Below are 22,574 nucleotides of genomic sequence, written 5' to 3'. Positions count from 1 at the left end.
CAAGTTATCCAGACCAGATGACCTATTACTCCAGTTAGGGTATCTGTCCTTTCAAAGTCAGGGATTTCATTTAGCCATTGAAAAGGCCACATGCTAGACTCCTGAACAGTCAGCTAACAGACTTGACCTTACTTAAAGCATAGAATATAAAGATCCAGAAGGAAGTATAGACAAAAGGTGACCAATAAAATGCTTTAAAGTGTATGTGTATGAGTAGGAGTGGAGGGGCTTGTCACTTTTCCTGCAGGTTCTAATTATGGAATTTGCAATAAAAAAAGACCAGAACCTGGCCTTCATAACATGAAGCGGCAGGAAGTGGGAATGGCACTGCTGGAGCTTGAGCTTCAGAGGAAGGGAAGTGCTTGACAGCAGCTGTGGCCACTGAACCTGGCCAATGCCAGCATCAGAGCAGGCCAGGTGAGGATGCAGAGGGAATAAACACGCTTACCTCTCTTCTACCTTTCATTCTCCGTACTGGTGCCTCCTGTTGAACCAACTGGCAGCCAGATGGCAAGTGACCCTGAGTTTTGCCATCTGTGGACACCACTCTCCTGGGGCACAGAACCAGGCAGGGAATGGTGCAGAATGGGTTTAGAAAGGCGCATGGAGAATAACCAGCACAGATCCCGTATTCTTTAACCTGACCCCCTCACTCTTGGGTTTCTCATAAATTTCATACACACGTACACATTTGAAACTCCTGCCAGACACTTAACACACCACATTGTTTTGGGGTCAAATAATACAAGACATTCTATGGAGGAGTTGTTACATTTGAGTGGGTTCAATCCAAGATAACTTTGTGGAGGTAGCGGCTTTGAGATGACCTCATATAGAGCCAAGAGATATGAGCTGGGGAAAAAGAGAGAAAGACACTCAAGACAGAGAATAATACTGTCAGTAGGTTTGTAGGTGTGAAGAGGGGTGCTAGGAAATGAATGCCAAACAAGCCCATCAGAAGGGGCTCCAGGTGCTGATGTGAAGCATATGGAGGGAGCAATGAATGGCCCTTGAATATAGGAGTGACAGGGGGATCCCTGGGTGGCAAGGCGCCCATCTGTGGTCTGCAAATGAGAGCAACACAGCTCCCACTGTGAGACATTGGCATCTCGACTTGCCTTTGTCTGCAGGTGATGGGGCTGGTGGCACACAGGTGGATGCACACATGGAAGGCTGATTAGTTCCTCAAGTTGGGTGTGCCCCCAAACTGGCCTCATTTCTCCTCTGCAACTCCAATCCATCCTTCCTTCTGTATACTGGCTCTGAAGAGGTATTTGGAAATGTGGGAGTGGGTCACTTTTTGGCTGCCATAATGGCTAGGAAATGTCACTGGAATTTAGTGGATTGGGGCCAAAGATGTCAAACATTTAAAAATGCACAAGAGAGTCCCACACAGAAAGGCTCGTCCTGTCCAAAATGCCACTAGTACTCTATTAAGAAACACTATGTGAATGTCAGCATTGGATATCCAATTGCCCAAGAGAGAAACCTGGACGTCATCCAAGATCCCTTCCTCTCTCTTCCCCTCCCTTCACTCTCTTAACCTGCCATTGAGTCCTGTTAATTATACCTCCTAAATATTTCTCAAATCAACATCCTTCTCTTCATTCCCACTGACCTATATTGACCTCTAAGTTTTCGTCTTGTCGCTACACTAGGCTTCAGGCTCTAGCTGACAGGAGCCCTGCCTGCCAAATGTGCACCAGGCACACAGAAGATGCCTAAATACTTGTTGAATGAATGAATTTTAACTCCCTTTACTGTTTTCTGTTCCTTCATTAGAGTAGGCATTCTAAAATGCGTATCTGATCAGGCTCCTCCTGTTTTTATTTTATTTTATTTTAAAAATCATTTTTTTAATATTTATTTATTTGTTCTAGAGAGGCGATGAGGGACAGAGGGAGAGGGGGAGAGAGAGAGAGTCCTAAGCGATGCAGAGCCTTTATGAGGCTTGATCTTACAACCCTGAGATCACGACCTGAGTCGTTACGCTTAACTGACTACACTACCCAGGGGCCCCATAATCACGCTACACTTATTTTTAAATCCTTCATTTGCTTCCTATCATCTTCAGGGTAAAAATCACATACCTTACTATAGAATGCAGGCCCCTTGCCTCACCTTCCAGCACTAGCTCCTTGCATTCCTTCACAAGAACCTTTGCTTAGCTTTTTCAATCTGGCCTGTTTTGACGCTGTATATTCTGTTCTCTTCTGCCAGAAGTGCCCTTCTTTCCCTTTTCTGAATGGCTAACATAATTCCAATCTAGCCAAAGTGTGAGCTCCTCTGGGAAGTGTTCCCTGGCTGCCCCTCCTACCAAGTGTTCCCTAGACTTGGCCCCCCGACACTCCCACCATGGCATCTCTATCACACACCTCCATCACACTGTGCAAATTTTGCTCTTTCTCATGTCCTTCATCCCCACTAAGCTGTGGGAGACTTGCAGCCTGCAAGCAGGCACTGTGCATTTCATTTCTCCATCTATTGTGTCTTGCATAGTCCTTGACCCATAAACACTCCACCGGTGCTTCCTCCATCAGTGAAGAAACTAGCCAAGGTTATAGACAGTAAGTGGCAAAGTTGACCTCTATCAGAATTTCAGGCTCTGAGGTCCCTGGGTGGCTCAGTGGTTGAGCCTCTGCCTTTGGCTTAGGCCGTGATCCCGGGGTCCTGGTATTGAGTCCCACGTCGGGCTCCCTGCATGGAGCCTGCTTCTCCCTCTGCCTCTGTCTCTGCCTCTCTCTGTGTCTCTCATGAATAAATAAATAAAATATTTTTTTAAAAAAAGTACTTCAGGTTCCTGTGTACTCTACTATCTCTCATGGAACTCAGAAACAAGATGGCCAGTTACTGGATTGATGCATTAATTCTGGAATAAAGGGCTATTAGTAAAGCTGGAAAGCAGTAAGTAGAGTTCATTCAACTTTCAAAAATATCTGTTGAGTACTTCCTATGTCCAAGAACAGAGATAAGAAATATCCTGATGGGATGTGCAAAAGATCTAAGAGATAGAATTTGTAGGGCTGTGGTGGATGAAGGAACACTGCTGGCAGAATCTGAGTCATATGGGCACCATCCTAAGACCAGCCATTCAGGGGGGGAGGTGGCCTGGCCTCAGGGATTCAGTAAATTGGGTGAGGTTAGGGTGAATGAAACCACCTCAGGGACTCCTGCAAAGCCAGCTTACCATTCTCTTTCTCCTGTCACTCTATGAGGCATGGAGATGAGCTATCAAAGGAAAAATCTCTAGAAGGCAGAGCCAAGTTTCCTCCCACCTCAGTCATCATCCAGAAGAAAAGGAGCCGGAGTTCCAGGAGGAAATCTTATATTAGAACTTGTTTATCAACAGCACCACCTGGCACAATTTTACCCACTGGTTTCTCTTGAAAGTAGGAAAGGGAGCTAAGTAAATAGTAACTTGTCATTTCAGACACCTGGATGGGAGGGAGGACCGGGGAAATCAGCCAGCTAGAGGCCCGGAGGTCATTGAGAATCCAAGAACTGGAGTCTGGCTAGCATCTGAGTTGTAGAAGCTGTATTCACTAGCTCATGGTTCCACCGGAACCCCTTCAAGGGCAAGTGGGCAGGAAGCAGGAGCACAGAAGCCAAGATGAGAGCATACTCTGACTGACAAACATCACGGGTCTTCCTGCCTACTGCCCGGGATCACCACAAGTGACCTTAGTGGCTTAAAAAACCACCTCTGGGTTTTGACAGGTGCCGGGAAATAGCGGTCTGATGACCAATGGTGGGAACACAAAGTCCAGTCCTGCTTAAGAATTGGATTTCGGAAAAGGGATGGCTAGTTTTACAGGCAGTGACCAACACTGGCTAACATTTCCTTCTGGAAATGTGCAAATCAAGAGTTAAGGAAAGCCAGCCAGATCAGCAAAATATCATATTCCTCCTATTACTCCATCTATTTTGACTTTCTCACTCAAGTTTTACTAGGACAATGGGACACACAATAAAAGGAATTTCAGTGGAGAAAATAAACTTCATTAGTTACCAAACATGTTGCTTTTGGAAAATCTGTGTTTATATAATCTTTTTTTCTAAAAATTTAAATGATCTTAGGTCAGTTTGTTTGCTCAAACCTGGACATATAAAATGGTATTTTAATTCTTTAGTGCAAGATAAACTTAGGGAAAACTTCCTAAAACTTTAAACTCATTCACATAAAAAATATTGTAAAATTAATCTATGCCTTATCATTTGTTTTGGAGGCTCTGGAGATTGGAACTCACATCTGATGCCCATATTTGACTTAGCCTGGCCTTTGGAATCCACTCTTGCAGGCTTTCTCTTTGTGCATTCCTCTTACCAGGGGTTAAACACTCCTCTGAGAGTCAAAATTAAGTCCAAAGCAAATCACACCATAAAGCCTTTTACTAGGGGCTGAGAACAGAATCCTTAATCGAAAATTGCAACAGGGGGGATAGTTACTAGTTAAGTGAGCATTGAGTTGGATCTTTTTGTTAGAGTCAGAAAAAAAAAATGAGGGCCTAGCACTGTTTGATGACCAAGTTTCATTGTGTTGTCAGTAGTAAGCAAATAGTCTTAAGCATTTTTAAGCGGAAGCTCAATTAAAAAGACAAACCTTGGAACAGGCTTTGTGGAAGGCCAAGAGATTTAGTCTCTGCCAGTCCAGGAAGGAAGGGATTCCAAAGATAAAGGGCATCCATCGAAAACATTTTGTTTCCAACTCCTGGGAGCTCCGCATCAGGAAATGAACGGGGGTATGCTGCTTCATAGACAGAGAGAGACAAGGAGAGACAGACAGACAGAGAGACAGAGAGAGACTGTCTCTAAGACAACCCTTAACACAAACCCCTGGAATTCAAGTATTTTGGTTTCCAACACCTCCAGAGAACATTTATGTCCACCAAATGCTAACTACGTTGAAGAGCTGAGAAACTAATAATTCTGTTGCACTTCGTTTTATCGCCTTCTCCCTCTACTCCTTACTTAAAATTAAACTTCGTTTCATTCTCTGGTCCAGACTCGGTCATAGATGAGTGTTCCTGGTGTGTAGGCAAGACAATTTAATCGCCAGGGTAATGCAAATTCTTAGGTTAAGAACCAACCAACGAGGAAGTTGTCTGTCCCTTGGCACACCAGTCCTAGTTGGGCAGATCTGATGATGTATGGGGTCCAAAGAGTGCCTGGTGGTGAGCATGACCAAAGCCTGACTGTTGGGTGAGGACCTTGATCCCGGTGTCGGAGAGGGAGGCAGACTTCCTTGTGTGTCTGGACTCGCCTTGGGAGCAGCTGCGCAGTGCACTCAGGAGGTGAATGTTGGAATACTTGAATGAAACTGTTTATGATCCACATAACCAACCAGCAGTGGTAGCAGTGGAAAGCCAGAAACAGGGAATCATGTCCGAGATGAAGTACACACAGCAGGAATAGAGCTAGAAGTTTCTCCAATACAGCCTACCTCATAGGGGTGCTCTGGCGTCCACTGCCAGGCCTGATTCCCCTCATGTACCTATTAACAGTGCGGCTATAACAAGTTGCTTAGCCTCTTTCCTCTTGATTCTTATTAACTGTAAAATGGAAAGAAGTACTAGAACCTTCCTTGTAGGGTCCCTGAGGGATGATCTGAGATAATGTGTGCAATTGGGTACAACTCACTCCCAGGGGGAAGGCCCTCTGCAGACAGCCAGAGCTTCACCACGCACACTTCACATGATACACCCTCCAGGCCACATCATCACACCTGCTCGGAATGGGATGGTGCCACTTACTAGTTGTGTGACCTCAGACAAGTCGTTTGACCTTCCTGGGCCCAGGTTGGTTCTCAGGTAAAAGCTTATTATCAGATCGTGGTGAGGATTAAATGAGTTAATGTGTGTGAAGTGCTTGGAACGGTGCCCGGCACGGAGTGAGGAGCATGTGCGTGCCTTGACCCAATTGAGAGCTTGGGAAGTCAGGGAATAAGGGTGAGAGACAGTGCCTGTGTGCCTGGTGCTGGGGCGGCGGTGGGGAGAATGCTAAAACGTCTCTTTGAAGAGCATCTTTCACGATGCATAATAATCCCCTTCTCAGTGTGGGAGAAGAATAAAATATAGGCCCAGGGCAATATTAATTAATATTACTTATAGCCAACGTCTTCATCGTGATTAAACAATTAATTTCTCTAACACCATTGCAAAGAATCGGGGATCCGCTCTGCGGAATTACTGGACCTTTGAATATGATGGTGGCATTTCTGTAATGTTTCATCTGCTTTGATCCTTAAAACGTTTCCCTTTTTATTTGGTTTTAATGGAGCTCCTGCTGCTGATCAGGAAGCGTTTTATGTGAGGTTTGCCTTAGACAAAATTGAGTCACCGAAGCGTGCCTTTTGAAATACAAAGTTATTATTTAAAAAAAAAAATTACGAAGAAATGATTGGCCTGTACCAAAGGTAGAAGGGCAGTAAGGGCTTTTCCTTTCTTTGACTTTATAGCCATAGTGAGTCAGGGAAACAGAAGCCAGAAGGAACCAGAAGGAGCCAGAAGGAGCCAGAAGGAGCCAGAAGGAGCCAGAGGGAACGTTATAGGATTCCTCCCTTATCTGTAGGTAGCGTAAGCCTTCCATTCCAGGTTTCTACTATCGGGTTTGGACCTTTCATTTTATAACGTTCTAGAAGCATCCCCAGCTTCAGTGTTCCCACTGCAGGTGTGGTCAAGCAGGTCTGTCTCTGGGCTTCTTTCCAGGCAGCCCTTGCCAAGCCCCGGCATGGGCTGCAGGAGGCCTCGGAAGCCTCGCCTGGGCTCTGCAGAGCTGTGTGCTGTGACCCGCGAGCCATGCCTTTCACAGGTGGAGGCGATGGTGTCAGGGGTGTGATTTGCACATTTTATTCTATTCTGGCATCCTCATTGCAATCCCTCTGTTTGACTAAGGGGCAGGATTGCCGAGTTTCCAGCTGTGAGGTTTTGGGGTATATTCCTCAAACTTCCTAAGTCTCAATCCTCATCTTTAAAACGGAGGAGATAATAGTAGCAGCAATAATAATTAATGCATGCCAAGTCTGTTTCTAGGAGCTTTGCATATATTAATTTCACTTAATCCTCACGGCAACCTGTGAGGTAAGGCTCTCCTTACCCTTTTCTGCAAATGCAGCTGAGGCTCTGAATAATGGTCCCAGCCACGAAGAGGGATCTTCTCCTCTTTCAGGGATGTGGCCTCTTCCATACGTACACAAAAAGCATGCAGTACCTGTCACCCTTTTGCTTTTACTTCTGCATTATCAGAGCTTCTAGAAAGCACAGGAGTATGCCAAGGGAACAAACAGGAAATGGGTTAGTGGATTCTGCTACGGTCTTCAGCCATCCTATTCTGTTTGATTCTCATGCCACTTGGAAAGAGGATATTAACACTCAGATGAAGTCCACAGACAAATCTCTTCAAGCCATATTTCCTGTCTCCATAACCCCAGACTGTTTGCGGAGTCAGGCTATAGAACCTGGCAACTGTGTGACACAGGCAAGGACCCTGGTTTTTACTGGGGACCTTTATATTTTATCGGAACATAGCACAGCCAGCATGAGGACTCTTTCACCACCCTAGACATTTGGTTTCTCAAGCTCAGTGGTTCTCAGAGAGCAGGCCCTGGATGTCAGCCCCAGCAGCACTTGGGAGCTTGTTAAATAAGCAAATTCGCCCACCCTACCCCAGGCCTCCTGAATCAGAGGAAACCCCGAGGAGGGGGCCTAAGAACCTATGTGGTAAGAAGTCCTCCAGCTGATGTACACTCAAGTTTGACGAGGAAAAGTTGAAGGAAGTAGAGGTAACCAACTAAAGAAATAGGTGATGTCTGCCGTGAAAGGCTTGAAAGGTGTGAATGTAGAAGATAGTTTGTTCAGCGCCGCTTTAAGGGGTTTTCGATCAACTGAAGAAAGAATGTTTTAGGGGATCCCAGGGTAGCTCAGCAGTTAAGTGCCTGCCTTCGGCCCAGGGCGTGATTCTGGAGTCCCGGGATCAAGTCCCACGTCCGGCTCCCTGCATGGAGCCTGCTTCTCCCTCTGCCTGTGTCTCTCATATGTTCTCCCTCTCTCTCTCTCTGTGTCTCTCATGAATAAATAAAATCTTTAAAAAAATGTTTTATGGAAGAGCCATTCTAAGTTGAATGTTTGCAGGGACATTTCAAGTCACTAGAGAGAATCAAGCAGAGGGGCCTGAGGCCCATCCAGGGCCACAGAGAAGGGCAGAGAAATTCTTATATTAGGCAGATAAAGTTGGAGGGTTTAGGAGCCCCCTAAACACAAATTTTCCCTTCTGAGTTTGGAATCAACTTTTACTGAGAAATAAGAAAGAGGGGTCAGGTAAAGGGAGATCAAGTTTCATTATTAGTAAATTTAATTCTCTACTGGCATAGAAAATGGGTGTATTCCAGATTTCTTTTTTGAAATTTAATAAATCACCCCTAATGAGTGACTTAGAATAATACTAACCACTAATTTGCTCATGATGTGGGAACTGGCTGGACTCCACCCAGTGACTTTCAGGAGGGTACCTCATGTGGTCAGAGTCAGGTGGTGGCAGGGAGCAGGAGCATTCATTCGCAGGTCTAGTACCTAGGCTGGAACAGCATCTCTCCCCTGTTCCCATACACTCTCACCACATGGTCACCTCCGGGTACCTGGACTTCTTTCATGGTGACTGAAGCGTCCCAACGTGAGTGTCCTAAGAGAAACCAACAAGAGCCACGTGGCTTTTTTAATTCGAAATTACACTGCTCCCCTTCTACAACTTTCTACTTATTAAGGCAATCACGAAATCCCAGCTAGTTCAAAAGATGGGGATATACACTCCACCTCTTGATGGGAAGAATGTTGAAGAACTTGCAGACATGCTTTAAAACTATCCTATTAAAACAAATAATAAAATAAAATAAATAAATAAAACCACCCCATTGTGCCATCACCTAGTTTCTCTACATCTTCTCCCCTGAACTGAAAGAACTCAGCTCCCAGCCACAAGAGCAGGGGCAAAGTCTGGCACAAGAAGCTTGCTAAATGCCTCTCTGTGGGCAGGCCCAGCTACACGAGACACAGGATGCTCAGTTCCATTTTCAAATTCACCAATCAGGTAAATTGCTCCTGTGTTGGGAGAGGGGGTTCAGACAGGCCAGGAATGTTACACTGCAAGAAGTCCCCACGTGGAAACATGAGGCCAGGGAATGGGGGTTACCTCCCTCTAGGCAGTTGGACTGGAGAGAACTCCTTTCATTTTTAAATTTTTGAGAAGTTGTGAAGTTTGATACCTAAATATCATTTGTGTACTCGGTTGCAGAGTAACTTACAACTTTGGCATCTTTGCTTGTTTTCCTTTCCCTCAAACTGCCTTTAAAAACATTTTAAAGCTCTGTTGAGATTTAATCCACATATCAGACATTTCACCCATTTAAAGAACATAGTAGAATGGTTTTTAGTATATGCACTGATAGGAGCAACCCGCAGCACAGTTAATTTTAGAGCGTTCTGTCACCTTTAAAGAAATCCTATACACTTCAGCAATGACCTCCCTGTCCTTCCATCCCCTCTAGCCCTAAGCAACTGCTAATCTACTTTCTGTCCTTTTAGACTTGGTCGTTTCATCTAAATGAAATCACGTAATATGTGGTCTGTTGTGTCAAGCTTCTTTCACCTGGCATAAAGTTTTTGGGGTTCATCTTTATTGTAGCATGTGTCAGTGCTCCATTCCTTCTTATGAATATGTGAATAATATTCCATTGTGTAGATGGCAAAACACATTTTGTTTATTTATTTATTCGTTGGACATTTGGGGTGTTTTCGCCTTTTGACTACAAATATTTGTGTACAAATTTATAGGGACATAGGTTTTCATTTCTCTTATGTGTATGCCTACAAGTGGAATTGCTGGGTCTTGGGCAGCCTGGGTGGCTCAGCGGTTTAGCGCTGCCTTCGGCCTAGGGTGTGATCCTGGAGACCCAGGATCGAGTCCCACGTCAGGCTCCCTGCATGGAGTCTGCTTCTCCCTCTGCCTGTGTTTCTGTTTCTCTCTGTCTCTGTGTCTCTCATGAATAAATAAATAAAATCTTTAAAAAAAAAAAAAGGAATTGCTGGATATTGTGTTAAATCTATGTTTAACCATTTGGGGAAGTTTACAACTGTTTCCCAAAGTGGCTGCGCCATTTTACATTCCCACTAGCAGTGTATGAGGGTTCTGGTTTCTCCACATTTTCATCAACACTCGTTCTTATCTGACTTTAATTCTAGCAATCCTAATGGTGTGAAGTCGTATCTCATTGCAGGCTTGATTTGCATTTCCCTGATGACTAATGATGCCAAGCATCTGCATATGCTTTTGGCTATTTGTATATCCATCTTATTTGGAGAAATATTTATTCAGTTCATTTTCCTTTTTTTTTTTTCATTTTCCCATTTTTAATTTGGGTTATCTGTCTTGTTCCTATTGAGTTGTGTGAGCTCTTTATATATAGATACATGTCCCTCATCAGGTATTTGATTTCCAAATTTTTTTTTCCCATTCTGTGGGTTGTCTTTTCATTTTCTTGATAATATTCTTTGAAGCACAAAATTTTAAAATTTTGATGAGGTCTAATTTATCTGTGTTTTTTCTTTTATTGCTTGTGTTTTCAGTGTCATATCTAAGAACCCATTGCCAAATCTGAGGTCATGAAGACTTACCCTAATATTTTCTTCTAAAAGTTTTAGTCTATTGTTTGAGGCTTTGTTGCATTTTAATTTTATGCCTCATGTGAGGTAAGGATCCAGCTTCATTTTTTTTTGCATGTAGATATTCAGCTTTTCCTTTAAAAAAATTATTCTTTTCCCATTAGATGGTTTTGGGACCCTTGTCCAAAATGAGTTGACTGTGACAATGGTTCATTTTTGGACTTGTAGTTCCCTTCCATGGTCTATATGTACATCTTTGTGCTAGTACTACTACTACAATTTGTATTGATTACCACGACTTAGCGGTAGGTTTTGAAATTGGGAAATTTGAGTCTTCTGTCTTTGTTCTTTTTCAAAATTGTTTGGTTATTCTTGATCCCTTGCAATTCCATGTGAATTTTAGAATCAGCTTATTGATTTCCAAAAAGAAGTCAGCTAGAGTTCTGATGGGGATTATGTTAGATCTGTAGATCAGTTTGTGGAGCATTGCCATCTTAACAATGTTAAATTTTCCAATTCATGAATATCGGATGCTTTTCCATTTATTTAGATCTTTTTTTTCTTTCAATAATACTTTGTAGTTTTCAGAGTGTTAATTTTGCAATAATTTTGTCAAATTTATTCTTAATTATTTTATTTTTTTGGATGCTGTTGTTAGTTATATTGTTTTCTTAATCTCATTTCTGGATTGTTAGTTAAAAGCATATAAAAATATAATTTAATTTTGTATATTCATCTTGCATTCTGCAAGCTTATTGAATTCATTTATTAGTTCTGATCGTTTTATTGAATTATTTAAGATTTCCTTTACACAGGATCATGCCATCATTTATTTTTCTTACTTAATTGCCCAGGCTAGAACCTCCAGGACACACTGAATAGAGGTGGTGAGGGTGGACACCCTTGTCTTTTCCTAATCATAGAGGAAAAATGTCCAGTCCTAACCTTAGGGGAAAACATCTTTCATCATTAAGTATCATGTTAGCTGTGGATTTTTTGTAGATGCCCTTTGCCAGGTTGAGGAAGCTCCTTGCTATTCCTAGATGTGTGTGTGTGTGTGTGTGTGTGTGTGTGTGTGTGTGTGTGTTTATATAATGAACAAGTGTTGGATTTTGTCAAATTTTGTGTTTATTAAAAGAATCATGTGGATTTTGTTTTTTATTCTATCAATAATGAGGTAGATGGGCAGGAAGTAGAAGGAATGAATTCCTTCTTTCTCTGCCTTTTTCTCTACTCCAAAGGGTTGAATGATGCCCACCCACATTGGGGAGAGCCATCTCTTTACTGAGTCCATCAATTTAAATGCTAATCTCATCCTGAAACATCCTCACAGACACACACAGAAATAATGTTTATCTGGGCACCCTGTGGCACAGTCAATTTGACACATTAAAAAAACCATAACAGAAGAGTTCTCTCCTTTTTTATTTTGTGAAGGTTTATAAAGAATTGGTACTCGATATTCTTTAATGTTTGGAGAATTCAGCAGTGAAGCCATCTGGGCCTGGGATTTCCTTTGTGGGTAGTTTTTGATTATTAATTGAATCTCTTTACTTGTTATCAGTCTATTCAGATTGTCTATTTCTTCTTAGGTCAGCTTCAGGACTTTGTGTCTTTCTAGGAATTTGTCCATATCATCTGAGTTATCTAATTACTGGTATACAATTGCTCATAGTATTCCTTTATAATCCTTTTTATTTTATAAGGTTGGTAGTAACATTCCCTCTTTCATTTATGATTCTAGTTATTTGAGTCTTCTTTCTTCTCTCTTGGTAAATCTAAGCTAAAAGCTTGCCAATTTTGTTGATCTTTTCAATCAGCTTTTGGTTTCAATTGATTGTCTCTATTTTTCTCTTCTCTATTTTATTGATTTTTATCATTTCCTTCCCCAAAGGGGATATTGATTATTACTATCTCTCCAAAGGGACATTAGTAATTCACATTTATAGTGAAAACACAAGAAAATAATTTTTATCATAATATTATCTATTCTCTACTCCTGTTTCTCTTCCTTTATTGTCCATTTTGTTATGACATTACAATCACCCAAGCTGCAAACTGGAGCCTTTATTCATTCTTTTTTGTTCTCATGCCTCACACTAACTGTGGTTATTGAATCCTGTAAGGCCTACTTCAGAAATATCTCTCAATCATTTGCTCCTCTCTGCTTCCACTCTTTTCCATTAAAATTCCCCACAGTTTTCTGGCTAACCTGATAGTGTATAACTCAGGCCCACCTCTGACATTTGCAGGACCTCAAACAAGAATTAAAATGGGTTTTTCAACCCATTCCCCAAACCCCTCCTTTTCTACCCCAATGCTCTATCCTACTACGAAGGGCCTCACGGACATACCTGTAAACAGCCCAGCTTCCATGTTTAAGCTCTTTCTCACATTCCTAACAACTACCTTTAAGGCCTAGAGAATGGATCTATGGAAGCCTGCACAACTTCCAAATCCTAAAAGCAGGCTTGGGATACTTTGAGCAGAGAATTTCAGTTCCTGACCACCCAGACTGTGATCTAGAAGTAGGAGTGAGTACAGGCTCTGGGTGGACACATCCCATTGGATGTGAACTGTGAACTCCTTGCCTTGAAAAGATTGGTGTGTCTAAAAGAGGGCTAGAGCTGTGCTCATAAAGTGTAGTGTTCCAGTGGAGGGCCTTTGTGTCTCAGTGTGAGGGTAGTTTGACACAGCTCCCATGAATAAAATTCTCAAGTCCCATCCTGTAACCCACTGAAGTTTGTCTAAACTCAACTTAGTACACGAGGCCTAGCACAACCTGATTTCAGCCTATTTTCATATCTCTTTTCATTTGTCCATGAACTTGTCACCTCTTGTTATAGTTTTACCTAAACCACCGGGCAGAATTAATTGCTTTCTCATGCTTTGATGATCCTCCACCTTACTCTTGAACGTACTTCCATTAAAGCATGTATAACATTGCATTGTTATTACTTGCTTGCATGACTGCCTTTCCTATCAGCTAGTAAGCTCCTTAAAGTATGTTTTGGTCTTTCATCCACTTAGTAGCCAATCTTTATTCAGGGAATAGCGCCTCCATCTTTTTTTTTTTTTTTTTAAGATTTATTTATTCATGATACACTTACAGTAAGAAAGAGAGAGAGGCAGAGACACAGGCAGAGGGAGAAGCAGGTTCCATGCCGGGAGCCCTACGTGGGACTCGATCCCAGGACTCCAGGACTGCGCCCTAGGCCAAAGGCAGGCGCCAAACCACTGAGCCACTCAGGGATCCCCAGTGCCTCCATCTTTTTGAGAAACTATTCCTCTCTCTCCCCTGGCATATCCTTCTACTCTAATACGAGATACAAATGGTAGGTGACGTCCAAAGTCATCAAACTGTACACATTAAATACATGCAGTTCTTTGTATATCAATTATACCTTAGTAAAGCTGATGTTTAAAAAAAAAAATGAAGCTGGCCCTGCCCCTGTGGCCACAGTGACTGGCAGCATGTGACCCATGCTGGACCAGTGAAGTTCTTTCCCAGGATTTTAAAGTCTACAACTGTGTGGAGGAGACTTCTCTTGGCCAGTGAATTCGGGAAGGTGGAACCTTGAGTTCTTGGAGTTCTGATTGTTTTTGTATCAACTTCATAGGAAGAGTTGCCAAAACGGAAAATGAGCTGAGATAATAGATGGGAAGAGAACATCTTGAAAGTGCTCAAGGCTCTGATTCCTGTTGTTTCAGCCATTTCTGAGTTTGAATATGTGAGTCAATGAATTATCTTTTTTGTCTTTGCAACCCAAAGAGTCCCATAAGGCTTTCCTCCAGGGTGGAATCCACGGTTTGCTCACTGATGTATCATAAAGTCTGGCATAGATCTTGGCTCAGAGTAGGCACTCAAGACCTTTATTTATTGTTTTAAGGTGAAATATAAAGTAGCTGAACTGATCAATCTAAAGTGAAAAGAAAGCATCCAGTGTTACTTCTTGGGAGAATAAGAACTTGATGGTTTGTATGACTAAGTGTGGGGAAAACAGTGAAAAAGTAAAACAATTGCAGAAAAAGAATAAATCTGCTGCCAACTTGGCAAACTGAACTATAGGAAGCCAAAAATATTTATTTCCCTTTGCTCTTCCTCAATAATTTTTTTTTTAAAGATTCTATTCATTTATACATGAGAAACGAGAGAAAGGCAGAGACACAGGCAGAGGGAGAAGCAGGCTCCATGCAGGGAGCCCGATGTGGGACTTGATCCCAGGACCCTGAGATCATGACCTGAGCTGAAGTCCAATGCTCAACCCCTGTGCCACCCAGGTGCCCCTTCCCCAATAGTTTTTAAACTAAAACTTTTTTTTTTTTATAAAATATAACACTTCCTTTTATAAAATAATGTCATTGTGCTTTTGCTTATTAGAGATGGAAACTAGGGAGTGTAACTTTCCTCTCCTGAGCCTTGTTGTATCTCACCATCCCAGTCAGGCTTTAGAAAGTGAGGGAAAGGGGGAATGTAAGAATGGGGACCTGGGAGGGCCTTTACCACAAGTGGAATTACTCATCCCCAGATAAGAATAGGATCTTCATTGTACCTCCCCTCAGGCATTCAGTAAGAGGAAGGCTGGCTATAATAGTAGCAGAAAAATGCAACCGTATCTTCACCAAACAGGTCTGGCTGGTTTAGGACTATGTGTTTTGCCAACTCAAATGGTTGTACCAACAATAAGGTCATGAACAGTCCAAACCAAGTGCCATTTATTCCTGGAGCTGGATGGAAGCTCAGAGTTCATCTGTTTTCAACCACCATCTGCTGTCTGGTCACCTCCATACTGCCTTTGAATTAATTGCTGGTTCCTTCTTGATCCCACTCATGAAAAGAGACCCAGGTCTCCAGACAGCCCATTCTGTATATGGACTGTTAGAAAATTCTCTGGTACAGTGGGCTGAAAGCAATTTTATGACTCTTCCTGCCATGGATTCAGGTGCTCTTGCTTAAGTTTTTGGAAAAGAAATCTAGTCCTTTTATAATCCTTTAGATACTTGAGGCAGTTACCACATATATGTCTATGCAAAATATTCCAAAATCATTCAGCAGTCCCTCATGGGACATTACGGCTTTAATCCTCATTAAGGCAGACACTGAGTCATGTAGCAATTAGATGCAAAGGGCACGAAGTCAGATAAAGCCAAGTCATAATCCTTGCTCCGTGATACACCTCAAGTCTGCTGTGTGACTTGTGTATGTTACTTAACCTTTATTGACTTCAGGTCTATCATTTGTAAAAGAAAGATATGATCTCTCTGAACTTCAGTTATTTCATCTATAAAATGAAGCCAGTAATAGCTACAAGCTATGCAATGAATTGTCTTGAAGATTATGTGAGGTAATCCATATAAAATGACTAACACAATGCCTGGAACACACAAAGTACCTTATTGTTGTTGTTGCTATTTTTTTTTTTTACATCACTGTATTTTAATACTATAGATATTAGTCAACTCAGGCTGCAAACAACAAACATAACACAAACTGAGAGGCTTAAACAACAGAAATCTTTTTTCTCACAGTTCTAGAGACCAGAAGTCCAGGATCAAGATGCCAGCAAGGTAGGTTTAATTTGGGGGCTGCTTCCCTTAGCTTGTAGGTAGACACCATCTATCTTGCTGTATGTTCAATGATCACTTATTTGTGCACATATGGAAAAATAGAGAAAGAGAAGAAAAGAGAGTGAGTTATCAAGTTTCTCTTCTTAGAAGGACACTAATCCTATCAGATTAGGACCATATGCTTATGACTTCACTTAACCTTAATTATCTCCTAAAGGCCTCATTTCCACATACAGTCACATTGTGGGATTAGAATTTCAATAAATAGATTTGAAGAGGACACAATTCAGTCCCTAGAATATACTATTGTGTAATTCTTCCAAAATTTAAAAGAAAAGTGTACATCCCAGCAAAGGGGTCAGGCATCTATAAAGGCTCTCAGGCAAAACACTGACTATAATTCAATATGGCTGAGGTAGAGAATAGAGGGGAAAGATAAAATTTGTATAGCAGGTGTACGACTATAATGGGACCAGTAGTTCACATTAAAGAGTTTGCATTTTTCTCCTAAGAGCAACAGGAGACATGGAAGGGTCGTAAGTGGAAACATGACCTAATAGAACTTGAGCTTTGTTAGGATCATTCTGTCTGCTGTGCAGAAAATAGATAGAAGGGGATTTAATCCTGTTTGAAATCTAAATCCACATATGAAAGATTTGTCCTCAGCATGGTAGGCAGAGAAAAGAAGTATTAAGAATCTGGGCACAAATCCTAAGGATGGAATTTGAACTCAAACCTTAATGGCTATTATTCAGCCTTTCTAATAACTAGTAGCACCCCACCCCCTGCCTTTCACCCCCCTCCCACAGCTTTTCTCCAATCTCCAATTTTCTCTGATAGTTGTGGAAGAGTGAATTTTGGGTGCTGTTACTAATTAGCATAGTGTAAGATAAGCAGCAATTTGGTTGGAACATTTTAATAATAGTTATTTTCTCTTTTGCCTGTATTTAAAAGTTCTAATCTAATGAATAAATTATCTTCAGAGATCTAAGTTATTTCTAGTTGTGTTGTTCCATCTGATATGTTAATTTCGTCAACAGATTTATTTTAATAATGGAAGAAGAAACGAAAAAACAAAAAGAGAAAAGCCTTCCACCTTGAAGTCTAAACCAACTTGTATGTTAATACCCCAAGGAAGTATGGCAAAGTAAAGAGGTCTTGGCAGAGAAGGGTTTGCATGATGAACTTCACAGACCATTTTTCATATCCAAAGATGGGGCATTCCTGACTCAGAGTTACCTGAACTTCTTTTGAACAATTGTTTAAAACTACTTGGATGAGGTTATGTTATCTTTGAATGAACAGCCAGGGGGTGTAACAGAAGTAGAGGTGGCCCAGAAACTCCAAGACTGAGTCCAAGTTTTGGCTTTGCACTAACTTTCCATATGATGCAGAACAAGCCAATGGTTTTTCTGGATCTCAATTATTCTTAGAAACAAGAGAGGAGGAATAAATCATTTCTAAAGACTTTACAAGCATGTGCCTATTATGTCAGGTTCTTCTGAAGGAATGTGGGAGTGAACAAAACAGATAAGATCCTGATCCCATTTGAGCATTCATTTTTATGACAGCATAATTTGTAAAGCAGACATATTAATTAATAAACAATAGGAGATCCCATTCAGATGGGATAAGTATTTAAGAAAATGAAATAGGGTAATGATATATAGGGAGATGTATGTTGTTGGGATCAACTATTTCTACGGGACGGGTATGAAGAAAACTTCTCTGATGAGGTTGCTTCTTTTCAGAGTCCTGAGTGATGAGAAAGAGTTATTCCCCCCAAGGTCTCAGGTAAGAGCACTTTAAGCAATAAGAGTAGCTAGAGCAAGGTCCCAAATAGTGGACTATTCTAGGATAAGTGTGATCAGTGTGGCTGGAGCATAGTGAATGGCAAGGAAAGTGAAATGCAATGAAGTCTGAATAGTGGCCAGTGGCCAGGTTCTGTAAGGTATGGCTGGCTGTAGGAGGGGTTTAGGTTTTATTCTAGTAGTCATGAGCAATTTGACCCATTGAACAGTTTTAGTCAAGTGAGTATGTGATGCATTTTTGCCTTGTTTTGTTTTTAGAGATGACTCAAGGTGCTGAGTGGAGATGGGCTGTATTAATGGGTAAGAATGAAGCAAAGGCACTAGATACGCTGCAGCAATCCAGCTGAGAGATGATGGTAGTGGTGGAGGTCATGGGACAAAGAGAGTTGGGACATGTCACAGAGTTTAAGCCAAGAGTACTTGCTAAGGAGTGGATGTTTATGATTTTTTAAATCTATTTGTCTAGAAGATTCCATTCTTCCATGCTCCCATCTGAGTTCCCCTCTCTCCCATCCTACATGTAGGAGGCGGTTGATTAGGGTGAGAAAAGTGGTTCACGGGTATGAGATCAACTTGAGTGGCTGCAGAGAAATCACAGACTGACCTTGCCTCTGCTACCATGATGCTTCATCTCACTGAAGCAAAGGATTGTCCGATGGGAGAAATATCTCTAATGGTTAAATAAGTAGAGAGTACCTCGTGGCATTGAGACAAACCTGAACCTTCTGACAAAGCAGACTCCTTTCCGCTTTCTTTCTCTCTCAAATTTGTTCCCAAGAACTTGCTACATTCAGACTGGCTGTAGTAGAGACAGCTGTTTCAAACAGAGTTAAATCCAATTTCCATGGCATTTTGCACACATGCAGATCTTGGCATTCAAATGATTCACGAGTGCAATTAATAAATGGCAGCATTATTTTGGAATACTTAGTGCATTATGTTTTTAGGAAATGTAGCCTACCTAACTTTTGACTACTTTTACTCAGTCAGTCTTCATTTTTATATAGTCATGTCACTGTAGTGTTGGGCTACATATCTCTACAACATAACTATATTCCTTATCAAGCTGAATAGTAAGATATAATTCTCTCCTCACCATGACTCAAATAATGGGATGTGTCCATTTTTGAAGAACAAACATATGAGGGCCAAGATCTTTAAAATGCCATGTTCTTTTTAAACCTACTAAGAATGAAAATAATAATAAATAAATAAATAAATAAATAAATAAATAAATAAATAAACCTACTAAGAATGTTATTAGTATCATTGGATCTGGCTTCATCAACAATTTTCCTACACAAGTGGACTCTACCCAGGATGTCTGGGAAACCTAGAGATTGAATCCAGTCATTCAGCAGATATTTGAGCCTCTTCCTCCATACAACGTACTGTGCTGGACACTGGGGGAACCACAAAGCATAAAAACATAATGATATCTCTGTCCTCCATTCAACTAACTGTCCGCTTGGGAAGGTTGTGCAGAAAAGATTAAATAATAGTGCAAGAACTAAAAAATATGCAAAATAGAAGACATCCCACAACCATAGGATAAGATCTGGTGACAAATAATGGTTTATAACTGTGCTTCTCAAGCTTTTACTGCATACAAATCTCTTAGGCGTCTTGTTGAAGTGCGCATTCTTTTTTCTTTTTCTTTTTTTTTTTTAAAGATTTCATTTATTTATTTATGAGACAGAGAGAGAGAGAGAGAGAAAGAGAGAGAGAGAGAGAGAGGCAGAGACACAGGCAGAGAGAGAAGCAGGCTCCATGCAGGGAGCCCGACGTGGGACTCGTTCGCAGGTCTCCAGGATTAGGCCCTGGGCCGAAGGCCGGATGCTCAACCGCTGAGCCATGCAGGAGTCCCATCTTTTTTTTTTTTTTTTTTTAAATGCATATTCTGATTCAGTAATCTGGGTGGGGGGTTGGGAATGAGTTCTTTGCCGATGCCAACACTGATGGCTTATGACCAAATTTTGGGCAGCCAGAGATTAGGTCTGAGATCCCAAAACTGTATGATGAGGCACCCCAGGGTACCACAGTAAATTTACAGGGGCACTATGGGATATTTTTTTATAAAAAAACAAAACAAAACAGTAATGCTCATCATCTGCCATGTGAGCTACTATTAGTTCATAGTTTTGACATTAGGTCATGCTACATTGCTTTAATCTTACATCTTTGCAAAGCTGGATTCTTGGCAGTTATTGTGATAAATATGCAAGTACTGTACAAAAAACTATGTGGAATAGGCAAGGAGGGTGGTGGTGTCTAATCTGATTTCTAAATTTGAGAAGTTGTGCAGTGCCCTATAGGCACATACATCCATTAGTAAGTAATTATAATTATATTAGAATAAAATTGTAAATAGCTGTTTTCTTTTAATTCACAGGCACTATTTCATCCAAACAGCTGCTAAGTTGCCAGAATGTGATTTATTGAGTTGTTTGGACATAACGACTAAATGATGAAGACTATTAGGTATGTCTTTTGGTCAATGGAGACCATGAAGAAAAAAGGGAGACACTTAAGAGCCTATGAACAGAGGAAGTTGGAGATTTCTGGGTTAGATAGTAGGTACTATGAATTCAGAGAGGTTTGGAGTGGCCAGGAAAGAACACATGGGGGTTGTATGACCTGAGTCAGATCTGTGAGAAAAACAATATGAAAAACAATACTCCAGTACTCCTCAGATTTTAAGAAATGCATGAACACATGCTTAGATTTACATATTGATTCTTTACCTACACTTCCCTCATTCTTTGGTGTCTCTTTGAATGCATAGAGATTTCTGCTCAAGGCTCCCTTTGTGTAGGGCAGTACCACTAGCCGACAACCCCAAATCAGATTTACTTCCAATATCTCATGACATGTGTTCTAATCTAGAGAGTTGTTTAGGGTACTGGGCTATGTGTTTAGTACCAGTGTAGTCCTTCCTTGGTGAATAATGCCAATACTACATGGCATTTTTCTCAATGTCTGCAAACCACAATATACTTCTGTGATTCAAATTTTTCAAAGAACCAGAATTTTCGTTTTCATTGTCTTGGCATCATTGGTTGTTGTTAAGTAGACTTATTTTTATTGTCCTCTTTAATTGGTTTTATGTTAAGAACAAGCTGGGATTTTTTTCCCTCCACAGAATAAATCTATTTCTAAAAAGTATTTGAACATGAACATGTTACTAAAATTTGTGGTTGATTTCATTTTACTCCTGGACCCAAATGTTGAGTTCAGAGCAATAGGCAGTGTGGAGCTGATACAAAACAGGGGTGAGATAGAGCAGTAAGTGTTATTTAGTATGGACTGAACAGAGGGACAACCAGAGAAGCTGGTGGGAAAGCTCTACTGTGAAGTGACAGTGGCAGCAGAAAGGAAAGAGATGGCTTTGAAGGACTTTAGTGTCTGGTTGTATATGAAGTAGGAAGAAGGAAGAAGCAGAGATCATGCCAAGTGTCCCGGAGGTCTGGGCGACTGGGAGACTGATAGAGAAATATTGGAAAGTCGAAATTGAAGAATATATTTTGGAGGGAAGAGGTGAGTTTGGCTTCCGATGCTAGGCTTCAGGTGATGGTGGAAATATGCCATTTCAGTAAGGCTGGAGATAGGAACACAGGGAGCAGAGATTCAGTCAGGGAAGAGGTGGGAACAGAAACATCCTCTGAGGAAGGATGGACAAGGCCAGTCAAGGTTGAATCCTAGGAAGCATCTAAGCTGATAGGACAGCAGGATAAAATAGAGCCAATAAATTAAGCAAAGAAGGAAGAGTCCAAATGCTTGAAAGAGAGATGTATAAGGCTATGGAAAGAAGAATGAAGAGTTTCATCCACCAAGTGCCTCACAGATGTGAAATGCGATCTTAGGTGTTTCCCAAATGTTGTAACACATGGAATGTCCACCATAAGTTCCGAGATGGATATTACCATCTTCACTTTACAGGCGAGGGAATTGATGGGCAGAGACACAATGCAATTTGGCCAAGGTCATTCAGTTCATAAGTAGAAGGATTTGAATCCAAGTTCTTGGTATGAATCCAAAGTGCTTGCTCCTCCCCTAAACCTTTCAAAAATGGAAATGAAGATGTGACTTGTTGGAGCAAAGGATTGTAATCTTTTGGTCCTTACAGGACTCCCTGGATAAGCTTCAGGAAGTTTATTAATCTTTAAAGTTATGTGGAAATTTTTGTTGTAAAAAATTACCAAAAAAAATTTTTTTGTTTTGATGAAGTAGTCTATAACTTCCACCAGATTGCCAAAGAGATTTTGAATTATCTTCCAAATTTAAGAACAGCTGTCTAGACAGCTGTTTTACAGAGTAGTGAATTGTAGCGAGTTGTGGACTAAACAGGTAGTGAGGAAGACAAAAATAGTATGTGACATATTCAAGAAATGTGGCTTTGAAAGGAAAAAATTCCATAGTAGTTTAAAGAGGCAGAAGAGGCAAGCAAAACATTTTTAAAAAAATTATTGGGGGGGCTACAAGCTTGTTTGGCAACAGAGGAAAAGGATCCAGTGAAGAGATAGTATTGAGTTGAGGTGGGAGGGGG

The 22,574-nt window shown here is 41.2% G+C and overlaps 1 long non-coding RNA gene across 5 annotated transcripts in view; it reads left to right on the top strand.

Annotated features, from left to right (window-relative positions):
- LOC121472520 overlaps positions 1 to 22,574 on the top strand; it is a 52,809-nt gene that overhangs the window by 28,399 nt on the left and 1,836 nt on the right. For 2 of the 5 annotated variants that reach the window (XR_005982937.1, XR_005982939.1), the window contains 5 exons: positions 16,179 to 16,217; positions 17,258 to 17,333; positions 17,969 to 18,011; positions 18,287 to 18,328; positions 20,421 to 20,509. This is a non-coding gene — a long non-coding RNA (uncharacterized LOC121472520). Of the gene's footprint in view, positions 1 to 14,269; positions 14,381 to 16,178; positions 16,218 to 17,257; positions 17,334 to 17,968; positions 18,012 to 18,286; positions 18,329 to 20,420; positions 20,510 to 22,574 lie in introns of all 5 variants that reach the window. The other 3 variants (XR_005982936.1, XR_005982938.1, XR_005982935.1) reach the window with 3 other exon arrangements.

Source organism: Vulpes lagopus, chromosome 12 (assembly GCF_018345385.1).
Source record: "Vulpes lagopus strain Blue_001 chromosome 12, ASM1834538v1, whole genome shotgun sequence".
Taxonomy (NCBI): domain Eukaryota; kingdom Metazoa; phylum Chordata; class Mammalia; order Carnivora; family Canidae; genus Vulpes; species Vulpes lagopus.
This window is presented reverse-complemented; position numbering and strand designations above follow the sequence as displayed.